Source organism: Zalophus californianus, chromosome 5, assembly GCF_009762305.2.
Source record: "Zalophus californianus isolate mZalCal1 chromosome 5, mZalCal1.pri.v2, whole genome shotgun sequence".
NCBI classification, from domain to species: domain Eukaryota; kingdom Metazoa; phylum Chordata; class Mammalia; order Carnivora; family Otariidae; genus Zalophus; species Zalophus californianus.
Genome location: NC_045599.1, coordinates 135,916,338 through 135,936,906, shown reverse-complemented (window position 1 = coordinate 135,936,906; position 20,569 = coordinate 135,916,338).

Genomic DNA, 20,569 nt, shown 5'->3' with positions numbered 1-20,569 from the left:
TAGGTTACGGTAACCCATCATCCCGAACAAATTTATTCTAGACCACCAATTACTACTACATTCATGGCCTTCTTACTTTACACGTGAACTGTATCGAGCCCAGGCTCCTGGACTCCCTAGAGTGTTACAACCATTTCCTTATGGTGTGACTCTAAACCAGGTACACCTAAAATTAACAAGACTGTTGGTGTGGAGGAAGGAAGGGTGCAAGAGTAATTGGAGGGAAGCTGCATTAGACTTTGAAAGCGGATCCATTCCTTTTTTTTTCTTGATTTTTTATTTGAGTATGACTGACAATGTTATATTAGTTTTAGGTGTACAACATAGTGATTTGACAAGTTTCTACATTATGCTATGATCACGAGTGTAGTTACCATCTGTCACCATATAATTCTGTTACAACATCATAGGTTATATTCCTTATGCTGTGCCTTTTACTCCTGTGACTTATTCATTCCATAACTGGAAGCCTGGATCTCCCACTCCTCCTTGCCTATTTTGCCCATCCCCCTACTTCCTTGGCAACTACCAGTTTTATCTCTTATTTATAGGTCTGATTCTGCCTTTTGTTTGTTTTTAAATCATTTTTATTTAGATTCCACATATGAGTGATATCATGTGGTATTTGCCTTTTTCAGTCCGATTTATTTCACATAACACCCACTAGGTCCATCCATTTTCTTTCAAATGCCATGATCTCATCCTTTTTTATCACTGTGTAATATGCATATTACATATATATATATATCTTCGTTTGTTTATTTATTTATTTATTTTTTATAGATCCATTTATTTGTAATATATGTTACTCCTTATCCATTTCACTATTGATGGACCCTTAGAATGCTTTCATATCTTGGCTCTTGTGAACTGCTACAACAAACACAGGAGTGCATATATCTTTTTGAATTAATGTTTTTGTTTTCTTTGTGTAAATACCCAGTAGTGAAATTATTGGTTCATATGGTATTTCCATTTTTAAGTTTTTGAGGCAACTCCATGCTGTTTTCCATAGTGGCTGCACCAATTTCCTTTTTCCTCAGCATCATCGCCAAGGGGGCAGGGAAAGGGCAGAGGGAGAGAGAGAGAATCTTAAGCAGGCTCCATGCCCAGCATGGAGCCTGACAGGGGGCTTGATCTCACGATCAGAGTGGAATTCAAGAGTTGGATGCTTAACCGACAGAGCCATACAGGCACCCCATCACCAACACTTTACATTTCTTGTCTTTTGGGTTTTACCCATTCTGAAAGGTGTAAGGTGATAGTTCATTGTGGTTTTGTTTTGTATTTCTCCCTGATCATTCATGATTTTGAACATCTTTTCATGTATCTCTTGGCCATCTCTAAGTCTTTGGAAAAATGTCTATTCAGGTCCTATGCCTGAAGAGAAACCTTCTTTCCTTCCTTCCTTCCTTCCTTCCTCCCTCCCTCCCCACTCCCTCCTTTCTTTTTCTTTCTTTCTTTCTTTCTTTCTTTCTTTCTTTCTTTCTTTCTTTCTTTCTTTCTTTCTTTCTTTCTTTCTTTCTTTCTTTCTTTCTTTCTCTCTCTCTCTCTCTTTCTTTCTTACGCATTCCTAGGACACATGTTCATAGGGAAATATATCCAGGCTCTATGATCTCAGACACAATGAATCTTGGTCTTTGGTAAATGGAGTTAATCTAGTCTAAGACATTAAGCATACTGTAAATCCAGGCCAGTATCTAAGGAGCAACTGGGTGGATAAGCTTCTAGTTAGAAAACTTCAGTGATTCTAGTTGAATGTGGGGAGAAAAAGAAGGTTTGACATGGAATATCTTTCCAGTTTATATCAGAGAAATCATTTAAGTATATTTTCAACTTTGAATAATGCCCATCTCCCTGGTATTGCTAATTCTGACTTTATTTAAATTCCATAATCCTCCTCTAAATGAAGCAAATATAATATCTAAGCAACACAAGGAGTGTTATCTAATATCAAGCTCTCTTTAAGATGTATACTTGGAATGCCCGTGAAATATAATCAGTTTGCTAAGTTTGATGCATTATTTGTTATCCTTATGAAAATGTGCTCTTTTTTAGGGTGTGCGTTATTTCCCCTACATTTTCCTTTCTTTATCTCATTTTTTATAGCACCTTGTAAGGTTATCTCTCCAAGAATTTCCATAATAAATACTATGTGTGTGTTGACAGGTATGTTAGTCTGTTCAGGCTGACAAAAGAGAATAGCACTGACTGGGTGGGTGGCTTAAATGACAGAAATTTATTTTCTCATCGTTCTGAAGGCTGGAAGTCTGAGATCAAGGTTGATTTCTTATGGGGCCTCTCTTCCTGGTTTGCAATGGCCTCTTTTTCCCAGTGTCTTCACATGGCCTCTTTTCTGTGCTCTCTCAGAGGGAGCTCTGGCGTCCTTTTCTTTTAAGGATACCGGTGCTATTGGATTAGGGCTCTACCCTTATGGCCTCATTTAATTGTAATCACCTCCTAGGAAGCCTTATCTCTAAATACAGTCACATGGTGGTTAAGCCTCAACATGGGAGTATCAGGGGACACATAATTCAATTCATAATAGTAGGTGTAGATAGAAGCTCCACTGTAGGTCAAGGGCTAACGTATTTCTCAATGCCAGGGAAATAGTAAGCTCCTGATAAAATCTGGTGGAAGGAATGGAACAGATACAGAGAAAGAGTAAAACCCACAAATATGTACCAGGCTGGGGAGACAATTAAATTGTAAATTTCTGAAATCTAGGTCATGTTATTTTAAAAACATTTTCCTTTAAGTTGCACTTATACCAAAATTATATATGCAAAATGAAAGTGTTATAAACGTAAGGGTTCTTCAGGGTAGGCAAACCTCAATTTGAGACAGCAGAATGACACAGAGGCTAAAAATTAGTCAATGTAGAATTAGTAGGAAAAATGATTTCCAGATTACATGAGATTGATGTCTTTATTTGAACTCAATTCAGGATATTTGTTCAAGTCTATGGGAACTAAGGACAGCAAGCCACTGGTCTCTTGAATGGCACTGGTGGCTGGATGGCATTTAGTAGAAAGCTGGTGGTAAGATTGAGCTAGCCTCGTAGAGGGTGGCAAAGTCTCCCAAATGATTCCAGCAGTACTGATATGTGAAGCTCTTTAGCTAGGCTCCAATCAAGAAAGCAATCCCCTGGATCAGAAAACACCCCTTTTTGTAGAGCTGATGGGTGATTCTCTGAATTCATGTCAAATTCCATGTAAAATTGTGCTCTGCTGGAACACTTTGCTGAGTGCTTGACCCAGGCTCTCCTTTTTTGTGGGTCATTGAGAGCTTGAGTGATGGTGTGCTTTTCAATGTTTCTCTGCTTGTAAGATATTCACAGCAAACCTTATTGCTACTGGTACATAGTCATGCCTTTTGCATGTCAGTCAGGGACAAACTAGACTGTATCCAGACTAGGAAGGAGTGTGGAATGATTAAAAAAAGAATGAGAAAAAGACACATGGAATGTCAAACCTGATTTAGAGGAGGTGAAATAAAGGGTTGATAGCTTTAAATAAAAAGGCTAGCATTTTCAAGAAACAACTGCTTTATAAGGCAGAACTGGGAACAGGAGTAGGAAATGAGGAGGAGGCAGTTTTCAGCTCAATTAAGGAGGAACTTTCCAATGTTAGAGTTGTTCATTAATTTAATGATCTGCTTGAAGAGTTCCTGATGGGGGATATTCTCAAGCATAGGCTGGATGACAATTTGATAGGGAAATTTAGAAGAGACTCATGGTGGATTGGAGTTTTAGCTAATGGTCTTGGAGATTCATTTCTGTTTATTCTGAGTACTCACAGTGACTCAAAGAAGGCTAACACTTTGCATGAAAATGGCCATAGGGAACTAATTAATTCAATCATTCATTGACTGCTGTTCTAAGAGGTACAGGGAGTGTATGGTAGACTATTAAGGATTATTTCCATGTCTTTGATTAAAAGGTTACATATAAAGAAATATCTGTAACCAACTTGAAGCATGAAATAGTGGTTTATCTATATATATTTTAAAATTTTAAATTTTATAATTTTTCTGGGGAAATATACAGTAAGCAAAGATAAAAACCAGTTCAGCCCTTCTCTAAAACTTTATAAATTCTGGGCAATTGGGCATTGCACTAATAGATTTTAGTTATCCCTTTCAGTTGAGAATCTTTAAAAGCAGGAGCATATCTATTTCTTTTTGTATTTTTAGCACCTAGGCTTTTAATCAGTGCTCAATAAATGTCACTTGAATTGAACTGAATTGATACATAATCTATGCCATCTTCTTAACAGATATAATTTATTATATCAATATTATTAACAAAAATAGGGAAATAGAAGCAGACCTACAAGCACTGCACACTTGAACAGCAAAAGTATTTTGTGTCATATATTGGTAAAATTCAGACTCACCTATGCCAATACCATTATTAATTCTTCAGTACTGAAAACAGCTGTGGGCTACAGAAAATAATTTACTCCGAAAAACAATGAGAAATTTGATAAAGATTAACAGGAAAGGAGTGAATTTAGCTCAAAATGAAACAGTGGATCCAAGGAATTACGGAACAAATATCTGAAAGCAGAATAGTGCTTATGACTTATTCTCTGTTAGTTGATATTTGGCTGCATTGTGCTTCTTATGATGTGTGTGTATTGTGCTAACACGTACTGATTATTATTAGTAGTTTTTTTCCTGCTCTTACAAACCATCAAATAATTTAGCTGTCCCTCCTGCAGAGCTGTTGCTGACTGCAGAAAGTTTCCCATTGTATTCTATTACCATCACAATAGAATTGTGAGCTTGGACATTTGTTGAATCTTCCACACCCTTAGGACAACGTATTTGTCTGGAGCATCGCAAGTACACTTTTAGCAAAAGAAAATATTTCAGTGATCACGAATATTGTCCTTTATCATTGCTTTATTTTTTAAAGTTAAAAATTAAAAACAAACACAGCTTACGTTATAATTGAGGCATTAAGCTATATTAGGAGAAAGAAAAATAAACCTCTCTTGTGAAATGTAGCTTAAAATAAATATTTGATCATTACTCAATGTTCTAAAACTCCTGATAAGATGTGGGAATTTATTTAGGGTCAATACAAAAATGCAAGCAAAACCTCCTATTCCAGAAACTAAGATAAAGGTACAAGGAATAAGTAAGCTCATTTTTGTTTTCTTAATACCTGTTTCCTACACAAACGAGAAAGATTGTTTTTGGCATTTTTTTTCTTTCTGAGTTCCTTCTCATTTTTTAGCTAAGCAAATCTCTAGTAGCCAGGCATGTATATGCCGGCCAGGTTGGACTGTACATACTCCTGCACAGGGGTCTTAAGAAAATCAAAACAGGTGGATTTCCCATTGGTGAGTATATTATTTGCTACAGCTGCCATAACAAAATACCACAGACTGGCTATTTTAAACAACAGAAGTTTTTTCTCACAGCGCTGAAGACTAGAAGTCTGAGATGAAGGTGTCAACAAGTTTGATTTCTTGCTGAGGTTTCTCTCCTTGGCTTGCAGATGCCCACATTCTCACGGTGTCTCAGATGGTCTTTCCTCTGTGTACTCGTCTCTCCTGTGTCTCTGGGCATCCACATTTCCTCTTGTAAGGACACTAGTCAGTTGGATTAGGGCTTACCCTAAAGACTTCATTTTAACTTAATCATTTCTTTAAAGGCTCTATCTCCAATGCAGTCACATTCCGAGGTACTGAGGGTTAAGGTTTCAACACAGGAATTTTGTGGGGACACAGTTCAGCCTGTAACAGTGAGCTACCATATTTAAGCAGGAGAAATCTGGTTAATCATATGTTTAATACCTTTTTATAAACATAAAATTGTACACTTTTAGCCATGAGCTAGAGAGTCCCCAAGATTATGAAGACTGAAGTAAGAAAGCTAAAATAACAATTGGGAAAGTACGCTAAAAGTGATCAATGGAGAAGAAAGAGTATCCTTATCATTTTAGATGTCATGAATCAGGTGAAGTATATTAGAAAGATTGGTATTTGTGTCACATGACATTTTTAGGTCTTTTATAACACCTCCTTGACTTAATTTTGTTATATGATGTTTTCAATTATTAAAACTTTTTCCAAACAATGTAATTATACACCTAATAAGAGAGAAAGGTATACGATATCCAATACTCCTAACATCCCCAGGCTTTTAAAGAATAATAGCCTATATAAACATCTAAGAAACTAAAATTAATTACTTGAAAAAGTGTAAGAAAGACATGCTTTGAGGACATTATTAAATCAAGCCTACTATGTTGATAACAGGAATTCCCTCAAATAAGGAAAGTCACAAGGGTGTGCGTTCCAAAAAGATAAAACCTAAGAATGTTAGAAGATAAGTAAAAGGTTTTATATTTCAGAATCTAATACAGTCTCCCAATTGCTGGCTGCTTTATTCTCCTTTGAATACAATAGGAATCCACCAAAGTGGGGAATAGAGCATTCATCTCATTTTGTCCCACAGTAGAACAGATGAATGGAATGCCAAAAGCAATGAGGACAATTACACGATATGTCCCTTGTGAATATCTATAAAAATGCCCAGCATCTTGTAGCACACTTAAGTAAAATATAATGAGTAGCAACAGACAATACATATACAATTTCATGAAAATGCCATTTGGGGAGGTGGAAAGGGTTTCCCAGCTGGAAATAGCGTGGGCTTGACCCTGCTTCCCCTCAAGCCACAGTTCTACTTCTTCCCTACCATATATAATAGAATTTCATAGTTGCAAACACATGGTGTACACCCACTATCTCTGTTTAAAAAAATGCTTATTTTGCAAAAGTCATTATTGTACATGTCCATGCACAAAGAAAAATTATTCAAATAATACAGTACTGTATCATACATAAAAATCTAACTTCCCACCTTCCCTTCCTTCCGTGTCAACCTCAGAGGAAATTGTTTGCATTTTAAAATGTATTATATATGTGTCTAGATAGGTCTAAATAATCTCTCTATAACCCTCTTTCTTAATATGGCAAACTTGTACAAAATATATTGACTTATTTTGAAAGGAAGGAAATTCAGCACACTTCCTTTACCCATAACTTTTCCCCAGTTTTTAGTACCTAAAATAAAGTTTATTACATAGGATATCCATATGCACATATCTGTATCTATAAATAAATATTTTCATATTGCTCTCAATGTATATATTTATCTACTTTCAAATTTACTAAATTATTTCCTGGTACATATGAGAAATGTTCCCAATTCTTCACCCCAACCTGTATCAGTGACCTTATTGTGTGAATTTGTAGTTACTCTTGTCAGGAGATGACATATATGCCCCCAAATCTTGAATCTGGGTCTGGACTCACTATGGTCGATAGAATGTGGAGGAATTTATAGATGCCAGTTTGGAGTGCAGATCTCAGTCTTGTGCTTTCCGGATCTTTCTTTTGTACAAGAAGTTCATCATGAGAATAAGTCTAGCAAACACGCTGGATATGAAGGACCTTGTAGAGAAGAGCGCAGTTGTCCCAGCTGACACTATATCTGACCAGTTTAGAGTCAAACCCCAATACTGAAGAGGGCCCAATCAAGATCAGAAAACTCGACTCCTTGACCCACAATTGTTCTAAGGGATCCCAGTCACTACTAGAAAAATGACCCAGCTGACTATAGGTTTGTGAGTAAAAATAAGTATTTGTGTGTGGTGACACTGAAGTTTGGGTGGTTACTTAGGAAGAATCATCCCTGAAATTGATAACTGCTCTATGCTCATTGTCTTTCTTTCCTCTTTTCAATTTCCCTACATTTCTTTAGAATCATGATATTTTAAAGCACTTCTAAATGTTTTTAAGGTCTAATTTCACCCTAGAGTTTATTTTCATTGCACATTAGGGTTAGTTCCAATCTTCTTAGAGCCCAAACTTCTTCCTTCTTGAATTGTTTTTGTTTTATTGAGTACGTTCTCAGGCAATTTTTCACAAAATCGTAAGTGAGTTTCCCCATAATAGAAAAGCCTTCTTTTTATCATTATACTATATTGCTATGTTGGATGATTATATTATTCTATATTTCAAATAATGTTCTGATAATTATTAAAATAATGCTTTATTATCTCATGTTTAATATTCTTATTTTGAGAAATAGTTTAATATTCTTATTTTGAGAACTACTCTGACAATCATTTAATTAAATGTAATTGAATTCATGATTTCCGGGTGCTTTTGTAATCCTCTTTTTATTTTAAGTGTCGGAGAATACCATGAGGATTTGTTTGGGTTTGTATATTTTTTCTTCATTCATCAAAATTGGTCTTGGGTAAGCTTTTCCACTCCTAATAATTTTTCTTTATCCTCAGTTTTTTTTTCTTTAAGATTTTATTTATTTATTTGAGAGAGAGAGAGACAGAGAACACGTGTGCGAGAGAGAAAGAGCATGAGCAGGGGGGGAAGGGAGACCCTTCCATGAGCTGAAGGCAGTCCCTTAACCGACTGAGCTACCCAGGAGCCCCAGTTTTTTGTTTGTTTATTTGTTTAATAGTGCGCTTTTCTCTCCATTAAGAAATATTTTCTACAACTAGAAATTATATGAATTTTTTTTTTGTTTTGGCTCTGCTGGATTAATCTGCAATATCTATTTAGTTTTCTTTTTTCAGATTTTTTTTTCTTCCTTTGTTCCCCCCTTTCTCCCTATTTGGGAATGTCTTCTTTATCCTTTGTTGACTTTGTATGGAATACTTTCTTTCATCAATTATCAGTTAATGTTTTTTGTCCTATTTTTTTTTCTTAGCCCAGATAAAATTATGAAAGCAAATAAGATCTCATTGAAAATAATCATTGATTTTCTACTTTCTTGTGAGTCTTGAATAATTTTTTTCTCTGTGTTATTTATTCTATTTGTAGACTCTGATATTTTGCTTTGTATTATCTTATGGTTATAATTATATACAAGTCATATGGATTAGAGAGGTTGTTTTTGCAAATATTCTCTGACTTTACTGCTGTCTAATTTCTGGTCAGAATGTGTCAAGGGGAATTCACATTAGGATGTATAAGAAGAGTATAAGTAAGATAATCACTCTTTCCTCTGCCAAAATAACAGTTCTACTCAAGGAATATTTCTCATACTTTGGGGGCCTCAGAGTTGGACAAATTAAATATACATTTTTAAAAATTTTATTTTGGAGCAAATCCTCTGCTGCACATAGAATTATGGGGAAATTGGGTAGAGCTGACCAATCCACTCAACTGTGACAAGGTTAATCATCTAGTCTATGAACCTGATTAGTAACACTTTCCTCACACTTGCTCTTGGTTTATACTGATGAGGTCACTATGAAGAAGGGAGGGATTGAGGGATATATAACATGAAAATAATGCTTCGATATGAAAAATGAACAGCTCACATAGCCATTTCAACATTATCTTCTCTAAACTCTGAGCTCCTGCATCTGTCATTATAATTATATCTGTCATTCATACTTCAGTAATCCATCTAAATCTTTGTCTGCTAATATCCAACCTCCTTCCCACACTGAGTGCCTTGTGTAAATTTTTGCTTTTCAGGAAGGGAGGAGAGAAAATGTGTGTGCTCACTCTGCCATTTTTCTTCAGAGTAATAGTCTCTACTTAATTCTTGGTCATCTGGACTTCAGCTACAGCACTCTACAATGCCTCACTTTACTTTTATACTGACTCTGAGAGATTTCTCCCCATTGTGGTTTATAAGGAATGACTCTTCCCTATTCAAAAATACTTACCGGGGGTGCCTGGATGACTCAGTCAGTTGAGCTTCCGACTCTTGATCTCAGCTTGGGTCTTCATCCCGGGCTGTGAGTTCAAGCCCCATGTTGGGTTCCACATGGAGCCTACTTACAAACAATAAAAACAACAACAACAACAACAACAACAACAGAAAACTTACTCCCCAAATCTCTACCACTTTGGAAACGGGATAATCTGAGTAGCTTTTGCCCACTTTCTTGTTTACTATAAATTGCACAGCTCTGGATGTTGAACTTGGCCTATTTTGGTACCCTCTTCAATTAAAGAAGGATCTCTCAGTATGGAGTCATGTATCTGTGTTCCTTTGTTGAAACCTAAAAACTCATGCCTGTTCTCATTCTTCTGGTACTTCTCTAAGGTAAAAGAGCAACACAGGGAGATTTAGTAGAAAGACTACATACTGAGTTGTGACAACCTCTGTCCCTACCTCCAATGGAGGTCTCCATGCATAGAATAGTTTGACAATTAGCACTTGATTCTGAAGGAAAATTCATGTTGTTTATCTCAAAAAAAATTTCAAATAATTTTCTGTGGGGGACTAGAAAAACTAATGTGGGCTTACTTATAAACAACCTGTCTGTCACTCTGTGTCCAAGCATAGTGGTCAGTCTCAGATGTCATCCTAAAGGGAAGTATGAAAGTTGACAAAATCTGATGACATATGTAAAATACAGTCATCTCTCTTCTCTCTTTGTTCTTAAAAATAAATGGATACATGAGAATTGCCTGATATTTGAGATATTCTGAAATGTGAAGTTTTAAAAAAAATACTAAGATAAACAAAGGAGAAATGGCCTTGAAGCAATTTGTAGGAGAGTACATATATATTAAAAAAAAAAAAAGCAGAAGATATTACATATCAGAAAAATTTCCCAAGTTGAAGAAAAATGTAAGGCTTCAAATTGAAAGAACATTGTAAGGGTTAGATGAAAAGGGTATAGATAGGTATGGATAGGTAAACGCCAGGTGAAATTTCAGAAAATAAGATAAATAAAATATCCAAAATCTTCTAGAAAGTAAACAGCTTACCGACAAATGGACATGATCAGACTGGTATCAGAGAGATTAAACATGCTCAGGCTTGATGGCTGAAAACAATGAAAGAACACCTTCAAAAGTAAGAAGGAACATGACTCATAATTAGTCAAAATATGAACCAAATATGGGAAAGAAAAGAAAAGACAGTTTTTTCACTTGACATTTCAGAAAATTTACCTACGGTTTTCCTAGAAAAGTATTCGAGGATATGTAGCAAACTAAGAGAGTAGACTAGGATGATACATGTAGAAAAAAATAATAAAAGAGTAAACCAGGAAGCTAACATGGTACCCAGAAGCGGTATAAACGACCCAGCGAACCAGTCAAAGGAAAGCCCAGGATAACAACTCCACTGAAGGCCTTGAACAGGAGGTTATATATCTCAGTAAGTAGTTTGCCAGAAATCAATGAAGTTCTTGAAATAGGGAGTGTTCCTGAGAGTTTGGCTAACTTGATGTTACAAACTACTATGCATAGAATATAGGAATAATAAGTTGTCTGTAGGACATAGTAGGATAAAAAAAGTGTGGTCCAAATATGAAAGACTTGGTCCAAATTAGAAAATGAAATAAGCATACTACTAAGAGGTAAAATAATTATTTAAAGATTTTATTCATTTATTTGAGAGAGAGAAAGTGAGGCAGTGAGAGAGAGAGAGCATGTGAAGGGGGAGGATCAGAGGGAGAAGCAGACTCCCCACCAAGCAGGGAGCCCAATGCGGGGCTCGATCCCAGGACTCTGGGATCATGACCTAAGATGAAGGCAGCCGCTTAAACAACTGAGCCATCCAGGCGCCCCAAGAGGTATAATAATTGATGTTATTCATTGCGTGGGACCAATAACAAGCTGGAAGATATTGCATAGGAATATGCAAACTGGGGGTGCCTGGATGGCTCAGTCGTTAAGCATCTTCCTTCGGCTCAGGTCATGGTCCCAGGGTCCTGGGATCAAGCCCCACATCAGGCTTCCTGCTCCGTGGGAAGCCTGCTTCTCCCTCTCCCACTCCCCCTGCTTGTGTTCCTTTCTCGCTGTGTCTCTCTCTGTCAAATAAATAAATAAAATCTTTTTAAAAACAATAATACGCAAACTGTGTTGTTCACTGTGGTTGGCCACTAGCCACATATAGTCATTTAAATATATAGAATTTACCTAAAGAAAATGCAATCTAAAACTCAGCTCATCAGTTTCACTAGCCACATTTCAAAATTCTCAATAGGCACATGTGACCAGTGGCTACCATACTACAGGGCAAATATAGAACATTTTTATTATCACAAAACAATATTGATATAGAGTGTTATGCACTGAAATAAAATTTTAGACATGCAAATCAAACTATATTTTAGGTATATTTCTTAGCACAGGCTAGGCTGCTATAACAAAATACTATAAACTCAGCAGCTTAAACAATAGACATTATTGGGCGCCTGGGTGGCTCAGTTGGTTAAGCGACTGCCTTCGGCTCAGGTCATGATCCTGGAGTCCCGGGATCGAGTCCCGCATCGGGCTTCCTGCTCAGCAGGGAGTCTGCTTCTCCCTCTGACCCTCTTCCCTCTCGTGCTTTCTATCTCTCATTCTCTCTCTCTCTCAAATAAATAAATAAAATCTTTAAAAAAAAAAAAAAAACAATAGACATTATTTCTCACTCCTGGAGGCTTGGAAGCCCAATATCAAAGCACCAGTAGATTCTGTTGAGAACCCTCTTCCAGGTTATGGATGCCTTTTTGCTGTATTCTTATGTGGAAGAGAGAAGGGGAACTGTTTCTTCCTCTTATTAGAAGGACACTAATCTCATCAGAAATTCTCAATTTCCTGATCACATCTAAATCAAATTATGTCCCAAAGTCCCAACCCCCTCCAAATACCATCATTATGGAGATTAGAGCTTTGGCATATAAATTTTGGGGGATATATTCAGACCATAGCATTCTACCCCTGCCTCTCTCTCCTCAAGTCACATCTTTTTTTTTTTTTTTTAAGATTTTATTCATTTATTTGAGAGAGAGAGAGTGTGTGTGTGAGAGAGAGAGAGAAAGCACAAGATCGGGGAGGGTCAGAGGGAGAAGCTGACTCCCTGCTGAGCAGGAAGCCCGATGTGGGACTCCATCCTGAGACTCCAGGATCATGACCTGAACCAAAGGCAAACACTTAACCAACTAAGCCACTCAGGCGCCCCAGTCACATCGTTTTTGCCTGCAAAATACATTCATTTCATCCCAACAGCCCAAGTCTTAACTTGTTCCAGCATCAACTCTAAAGTCTCAATTCCAAAGTCTCAACTGAGTATCATCTACATCAGATCTGGGTGATCCACAGTGAGGCTAGCCCAGCCCCTAAGTTTGCTTAAAATCCATTTGGCCTTTTAACAGAAATGGTGGATCATCTCTGAATTGCCTTGGGCCCATTCCTCCCTTTTCTTGAAGAACAGTACAGGTTGCCGCAGAAGAGAATAGTTTATCATTGGGTCCTGCAGAATCTAAGTCCACAGCCTTCCTTCATTCCAGCGAAATCTCCACCCTCTTTGATTCAAACTAGCAGTGCCCCCTGCTAAAGTGGCTGAATCAGTCCATGGTTCACACCAGACTAGCCTCCTTATCCAATGGTTACTAGGCCAGACCTCAGTGCTCTCCTCAGAACACACTTTCTCTCTCTCTCTCTCTCTCTCTCTCTCTCTCTCTCTTTTTTTTTTTTTTTCAGTAGGACAGGCTGAGAATTTTCCAAGTCTTTAAGTTCTGTAGTTCTGTTTTGTTTTTACCTAAAAATTCCTTTTTCCACTCATTTCTCTTTTCTGGCATTTTACACTAAGCAGTCAGGAGGCCAAGCTACTCCTCCAAAACTTTGCTTAGAATTCTTCCCAGTAAAATATTCAATTTCATCACTTGCAAGTTCTATCTTCCGTGAAACACTAAGACACATTTAAGCCAATTTCTTTGCCACTTTATGATGAGGACGGACTTTCATCTGTTGTCCAATAACATTTCCCTCATTTCCTTCTGAGATCTAATCAGAATCACCCCCAGGGTCCCTCATTTCTACCGATATTCTGTACATGGTTATTTACATGTTCTCTAGGAAGATGGACATTTCTCTATAGTGCTCCTCTTCTTTCTGAGCTCTCACTGGCATCATCATTAACTGCAGTCTGCGTTCTTTCTACATGCACCTTGAAACTCAGCCTCTACTCATTATCCAGTTCTAAAGCCACTTCCACATTTTTATCTATTTGCTAACTAGCAGTCTACTTCTCAGTGCCAACTTCTATATTTGTCAGTTCTGGCTGTTATTTCAAAATATCATAGACTGGGTGGCCTGAACAACAAACGTTCATTTCTCACAGTTTTTGGAGGCTGGAAAGTCCAAGATCAAAGTAGATTTCTGGTTCATAGATATCTGTCTTCATCTGTCCTCATATGACCTTTCCTTGGGGAATGCATGGCAGAAAGAGAGAACTCTGGCCTCTTTCTCTTCCTGTAAGTATATTAATCCCATTAGAGGGGCCCGGTCCTTATGACCTCATCTAAACTTATTTACCTCCCAAAGAGCCTATCTCCAAGCACTATCACAATGGGGATTAAGGTTTCAACATATGAAATTTGAGGCAACAGAAACATTCAATCCATAGCAGTATATCCATATCTAAACCTATAAGTTAAAGTATAAAGAAATGCATGGGGGTAATATTCACAAATTCAGTGTATCAATTTATGACTTATGCTATCTTTATGTCTTTATATCTAGATCACACCTATGGTCTTTGGTTCAACTGGGTTTTTTTATTTATTTTATTTTATTTTAAAGATTTTATTTATTCATCAGAGACAGAGAAATACACAGAGAGAGAGAGAGAGAGAGCATGAGCAGGGAGAGAGACAGAGGGAGAGGGAGAAGCAGGTTCCCCGCTGAGCAGGGAGCCCGATGTGGGGCTCGATCCCAGGACTCTGGGATCATGACCTGAGCCGAAGGCAGACGCTTAACCATCTGAGCCACCCAGGCGCCCCTCAACTGGGCTTTTTTAAACAGATGCTTTACTCTATTTCTCTTATTAGCCTAAAAAAATCTATTATCTTCGTTTGCTAAAGAACCCTCAATTCTAATTTTTTAAAAAACTATCTTGGAGCCATGAGAAGGGATAGGACAAATAGTCAGTGAATAAATATCATATAATCAGATACAATTCAAATAGATTAAAAACCAGTAGGTACTGAGCACTCACCATTAGCAAAGCACTCCGTCTGCCCTTAGTGGACATCACAAGATCAAGAAAAGATACATTTGATTCCCTTGCTTTAATTCCATCACATTCTCAGGGATTCTCTTCACTGCATTTGATGAAGCTCCATGGAAATAAGTGTTCTCTTCTGCTCAATTATTCATTCTTCATGCTGGTTTAACACACACACAAAACACAATTATTAGAAGCTAAGTTAGATTGTGTGTGTGTGTGTGTGTGTGTGTGTGTCTTAGACACATTCTTACACTTTCCTTGTATCACAGTATCTAAATTTAACTCATTTTCTAAATTTTTAGAGAAAGATAAATAGTATCCTGTTTGGTGTCTAGCAGCTGCCACCCGAATCACAAATTCTGAGATTTCTTATTCAGTTTGTCTGAAGTAACTATCTCAGCATAAAAGTTGCGCTTTTACTCATTGATGTGATCAACTTCAGTCTGGATAAGGCAATACGAATGGAAAAAGATGAAGAAAGAAATAACCAATTTGTTAAACAAATATATAAAATTTAACAATGAATGCTATAGCCTCAGAGGAAGTGGGAAAGGATTAGGAGTGCACAATATTAGAATTTATCCAGAGAAAGAAACAAAAACAGACATTTACTTTCCTCTTCCACTGCACTCTCAATTTAACAATAGTGAGCCTGTAACCCAAGGAGAAAAGAGAATAAAAAATAGAAGTTTAGAGCTTTTGGAACTGAATAAACTCTTTGTTTATGTTTCTTTTTTTTTAAAGATTTTATTTATTTAATTGACAGAGAGAGAGAGAGAGAGACAGCGAGAGGGGACACAAGCAGGCGGAGTGGAAGAGGGAGAAGCAGGCGTCCCGCTGAGCAGGGAGCCTGATGTGGGGCTCGATCCCAGGACCCTGGGATCATGACCTGAGCTGAAGGCAGTCGCTTAACCAACTGAGCCACCCAGGCGCCCCTTTGTTTATGTTTCTATTTCAGGTTTTGTTTTAAACAATGAGCATTTTGGTGATGGTGAAGGGTATATCCATTTTTATTTTAATTTTTTTTTTTTCATGCCAGACTCCCCATATCCCTCTTGTAATCCTGAGTATGTATTCAGGAATAAATGAGAGAAAGAGAGAGAGAAGGAAGGAAGGAAAAAGAAAGAGAACCTTATAGTCACTTTTTGCCTCCAGAGAAAGAGAAGAGCCAAATGTTGAAGGTTGTCAAGGGATTTGCATTGACTTTAACTTGAAGGTGCAAAAGAGGAATTTTATGCTTCCTTCTTGGTTAACCATCCTAATTTCAAAGGTTTAATAAATCAGCTTAGTTGTAATAAAGCTTCTTAAAACATATTTCTTTTCCACTATTGCAATATAATTCTGAATCTGATTTCAATTTTTATAGTGATTTATACTCTTATTAATAACATATTTTATTGAAACTAGCTTTATATAAACAAAGATTAGAATACATGGAGGAATTAGAATTTCAGCATTTAATGATGCAGGATCAAGGCGTATGAATGTAAAAAAGTCTTTTCAAGTTAAACAAGACACACTTAACCTCTGAATGGCTCATTAGTCCACATACTGGAATTATTAATTGCAATGGAGAAATTATAATATAGTGCTATGTGAAGTCTGTCTTATCAATTATCTCAGTATGGCTTGAGCTTCAATTTATGACATCAAATAAATCCCCAGCATGCAACATTCCTGAGGGAAATAATGATGATCAGAACTAAGTTTCTATACTTGGGAAATACTGGAATCCAGAAAATACATAGCCAACAACATAGTGAATAATTATTGACATATATCCCCGTTTGTTTTAAGTGATTAATTATATTGTCTTAAGACTGTAGAAATTAGCACCATGTTGACTCAACTATTGCCATTTTCATCTTTGTCCTCATTAGATATTAAAGGAAACAAAACAAATCAAAACAAAACAATTATAGCTCTGTAGCTAAAAACACTAGCTTTTGAAATTTAGACTAGAGGTTGAATCCCTGTTCCACTATTTTCTAGTTCTGAAAACTTAACCAAGTTACTAAGCTTTCCATAAATTTAGTTTCCACAAATCTTATATGTCATTATCATTATCATCATCATCATCATCATCATCATTGTCCTTAATAGGTAAGTATAGACATAATATATATGCCCTATACCATGTGCCTTTGACCTATCGCATATTTCAGTGCCATTTATGGTAGAGGGTTCCTAGTCTTTCTGTTAATGTCTCATATCATGGGCCTGCTGAGACTCTCAACTTTCCTGTCTCTGTGCTTTTCCTTATGAAAGGAAGCTTGCTTAGATGGGTTACACTCAGGGAAGACTCGGGTAATAGGGACAGGGTGGGTATAGGGGTAGAGAAGTTGGCCTCTGGTGCAACTCCACCTTTCCTACTTTGGAAGTCTAATTATCTGGCATATTCCACCCAGTTCCTCACAAGGCCCATGGTGGGACTGAGCCTCAACTGGCCATAGTTCAGTAATACATCTGCAGTTATCTTTCTTCCTTCCTTGTCTCATCATCTCTCCTTCTACCCCATCTCTGCTTCCTTTCTTACTTTTCCTAAAATAATCTATCTGTATCCAGCTACTTGTCCTCAGTTCTGGTAGGAACTAGAGAGTTGTTTCTTATCATCATGGTAGTCATCACCTTCATTGTCATGGTCCTCAGTTCTGGTAGGAACTAGAGAGTTGTTTCTTATCATCATGGTAGTCATCACCTTCCTTGTCATGGTCATGGTCATCATCATCATCATCATCATCAGAATTATTTTGGTGTTTATTTCCATGTTTCCCACATTATTATAGGAAAATATTAATTATATTTCCTTCCAATAGGTAGAGATTTCTGTAACTGATATATTTATTTGACACTTTGGAATGCAAAATAAGAAAATAAGACAATTGTAAAAAAAAAAAAAAAAGACAATTGTAAGAGTTGTAGAGCCCCTTTGTGGTTGCTTATGGTGCCATTGAGTTGAATAACATGAATCAGAATTTGCATAATTTAGATTTTATAATGACTTGGTGAACTATTATGATTTTTCTCCCTTAATTTAAACTTACTGTAATAATGAATCATATCAAATGATTTATATCAAAACTATTATTGGGGTGCCTGGTGGCTCAGTTGGTTGAGAATCCAACTCTTGGTTTGGGCTCAGGTCATGATCTCAGGGTTGTGACATGAAGCCCTACATTGGGCTCCATGCTCAGTGGGGAGTCTGCTTGAGATTCTTTCTCTGTCCCCCTCCTCAGCTCATTCTCTCCTTCTGTGCCCCCCTCAAATAAATAAATAAATCTTTACAAAAAGGTATTTTTATTTTTATTTATTTATTTTTAAAAATTTTATTTATTTACTTGAAAGAGAGAGAGAGAACAAGCAGGGAGAGCAGCAGGCAGAGGGAGAGGAAGAAGCAGGCTCCCCACTGAGCAGGGAGCCTGATGCAGGGCTCGATCCCCCTGAAATCATAACCTGAGCTGAAGACAGACGCTTAGCGACTGAGCCACCCAGACGCCCCACAAAAAGGTATTTTTAAAAATACAGAAATCGGCAAAGTAATTTTCAAACCCTGAAGCACTTTGGGAACCCATATTTTTATAAAACCAGTTGTTCTGATCATTTTTATCTACTCATCAAATATCCATAAGTAGTTGACATCCATAAAAATATTTACATACCAGAAGATAATAGTTATAGGGCATAAAATGTTATATAACTTGAAATGCTTATTAACTCAGATCAGTCTTCCCCAGAATTATTATATTTCATCTGCTCAGTATTTGGTGACCTTCATTTGCATTCTCATTGAGTTAAAGCACATTATCAATCCAAGTTATATTTAAATTTATTTAATTCTCTTCAATAATGAAAATTGTTTGCACAGAGCTGGCTATAATTTTTTAATCATTAAGGCTTAATAATTTCAATCAATTCCTATGATATATGAGATGCAAGGTATTAAAATAAAAAAAAAAGCCACTTCCTAGTAATAGCTTTGGGATAAATCAAGTTTTGACACACAATAAAATCATTTGGTATCTAATGAGAACATATATTCAATATTAAAGATTAACGTAAAGAACATGACCCACTTAAAATGTTACTGCTATCTGCTCCTTAATTTCTCACACAAGGTACCTGTACTGTACAAGTAGTAATCTGCATTCTGTGCATCAAAGATAAATAAGACAGAACCACTTCACTTTAGCAGATCATAATCTATTAGGGAAATAAATAAAAACAAATAGTTATAAGTACATTTTATAAATTCTCTGTTATATATATTAAAGCAAAACTATAAAATTATAATAACTGATGATGATCCTGCAAATTTCATGGAAAGATTGCATTTGAAGTGGATCTTGAAAAATAAGAATGCAGTTCCGAGTGAAGGTTTTTGAGGAGAAAATTCCAGGTCACATGGTATCATGGACAGAAGATGTGCCAGGTTAAAAGAGATTACCAAAATTAAGACATTGTCCAGGTTAGTGGAAAATGGTGTGGAAACCTCGAAAATCAACTAGATCAAGTTGTCATGTATATTGTATTTTGTACTTACATATTTGAAATTCACCATGTAGTTAATGAAGAAGCCATTGAAAGATTATGGGTAGACATTCACTTCTTTATTTAACATCTCACTTTTGGATTTCTCCTGAGAATAAATCTCTCCTGAGATGATGATCACTTCTGGTCCCATAGTGACCATCTATGTGTGGATAACTGTGAAATTTACCTTTCCACCGCAACATTATTTTTCCTGAAAGACAGATATGATACACATCTACTTATCTCCCCACAGAAGTCTAAGAGGAATCTCAAAATAAATATGTTCAAAACTAACTCATTGACTTTTTCTTTAAAATATCTTATCACTGATATTCCCCATTTCAAGAAACTACCACCACACACACATGCGATTGTGCATGCGCGCGTCCGGGCGCAAATTAAGAATCAAAGGTTTTAGTTGCTTTCTTTCTCCAACACCCTATATGCTTACCAATCTACCAGTAGGTCCTGATTTCAGCACCAAAATCATCATGATCTTGGGGCACCTGGATGGCGCAGTCAGTTAAGCATCTGCCTTCAGCTCAGGTCCTGATCCCAGGACCCTGGGATCCAGCTGCATTGGGTTCCTTGCTAAGTGGGAAGCCTGCTTCTCCTTCTCCCTCTGCCCTTCCTCCCTGCTCATGCACTCTCTCTCAAATACATAAACACACTGTTTAAAAAAATCATGATCTCTTTTCTACTTTATTTCCACTCTTACCACACTTGTCCCTGTGATCACCCTGTCTTCTGGACGGGTGGAAGAGCCTCTTAACTGACCTCTCTGCTTCCACTCTTGGTTTCCTCTAATCAACTCTTCACACCATAGCCAAAGGTATATTTTAAAAATGTGTTGCAGTTTTTCTTATACCACTTTTTCTCTTGTTTAGTATGGACAAGCCATACCATCTCTCTGGCTGTTCCTTGGGCTCTAATTTTCTGCCTAAGGTATTTCATGAATATCTCTTTCTCATGAACAAGGTTTTTGCCAACTTCCTGAGTAAGGCTTTAAAATGTCCTGCCAACTGTT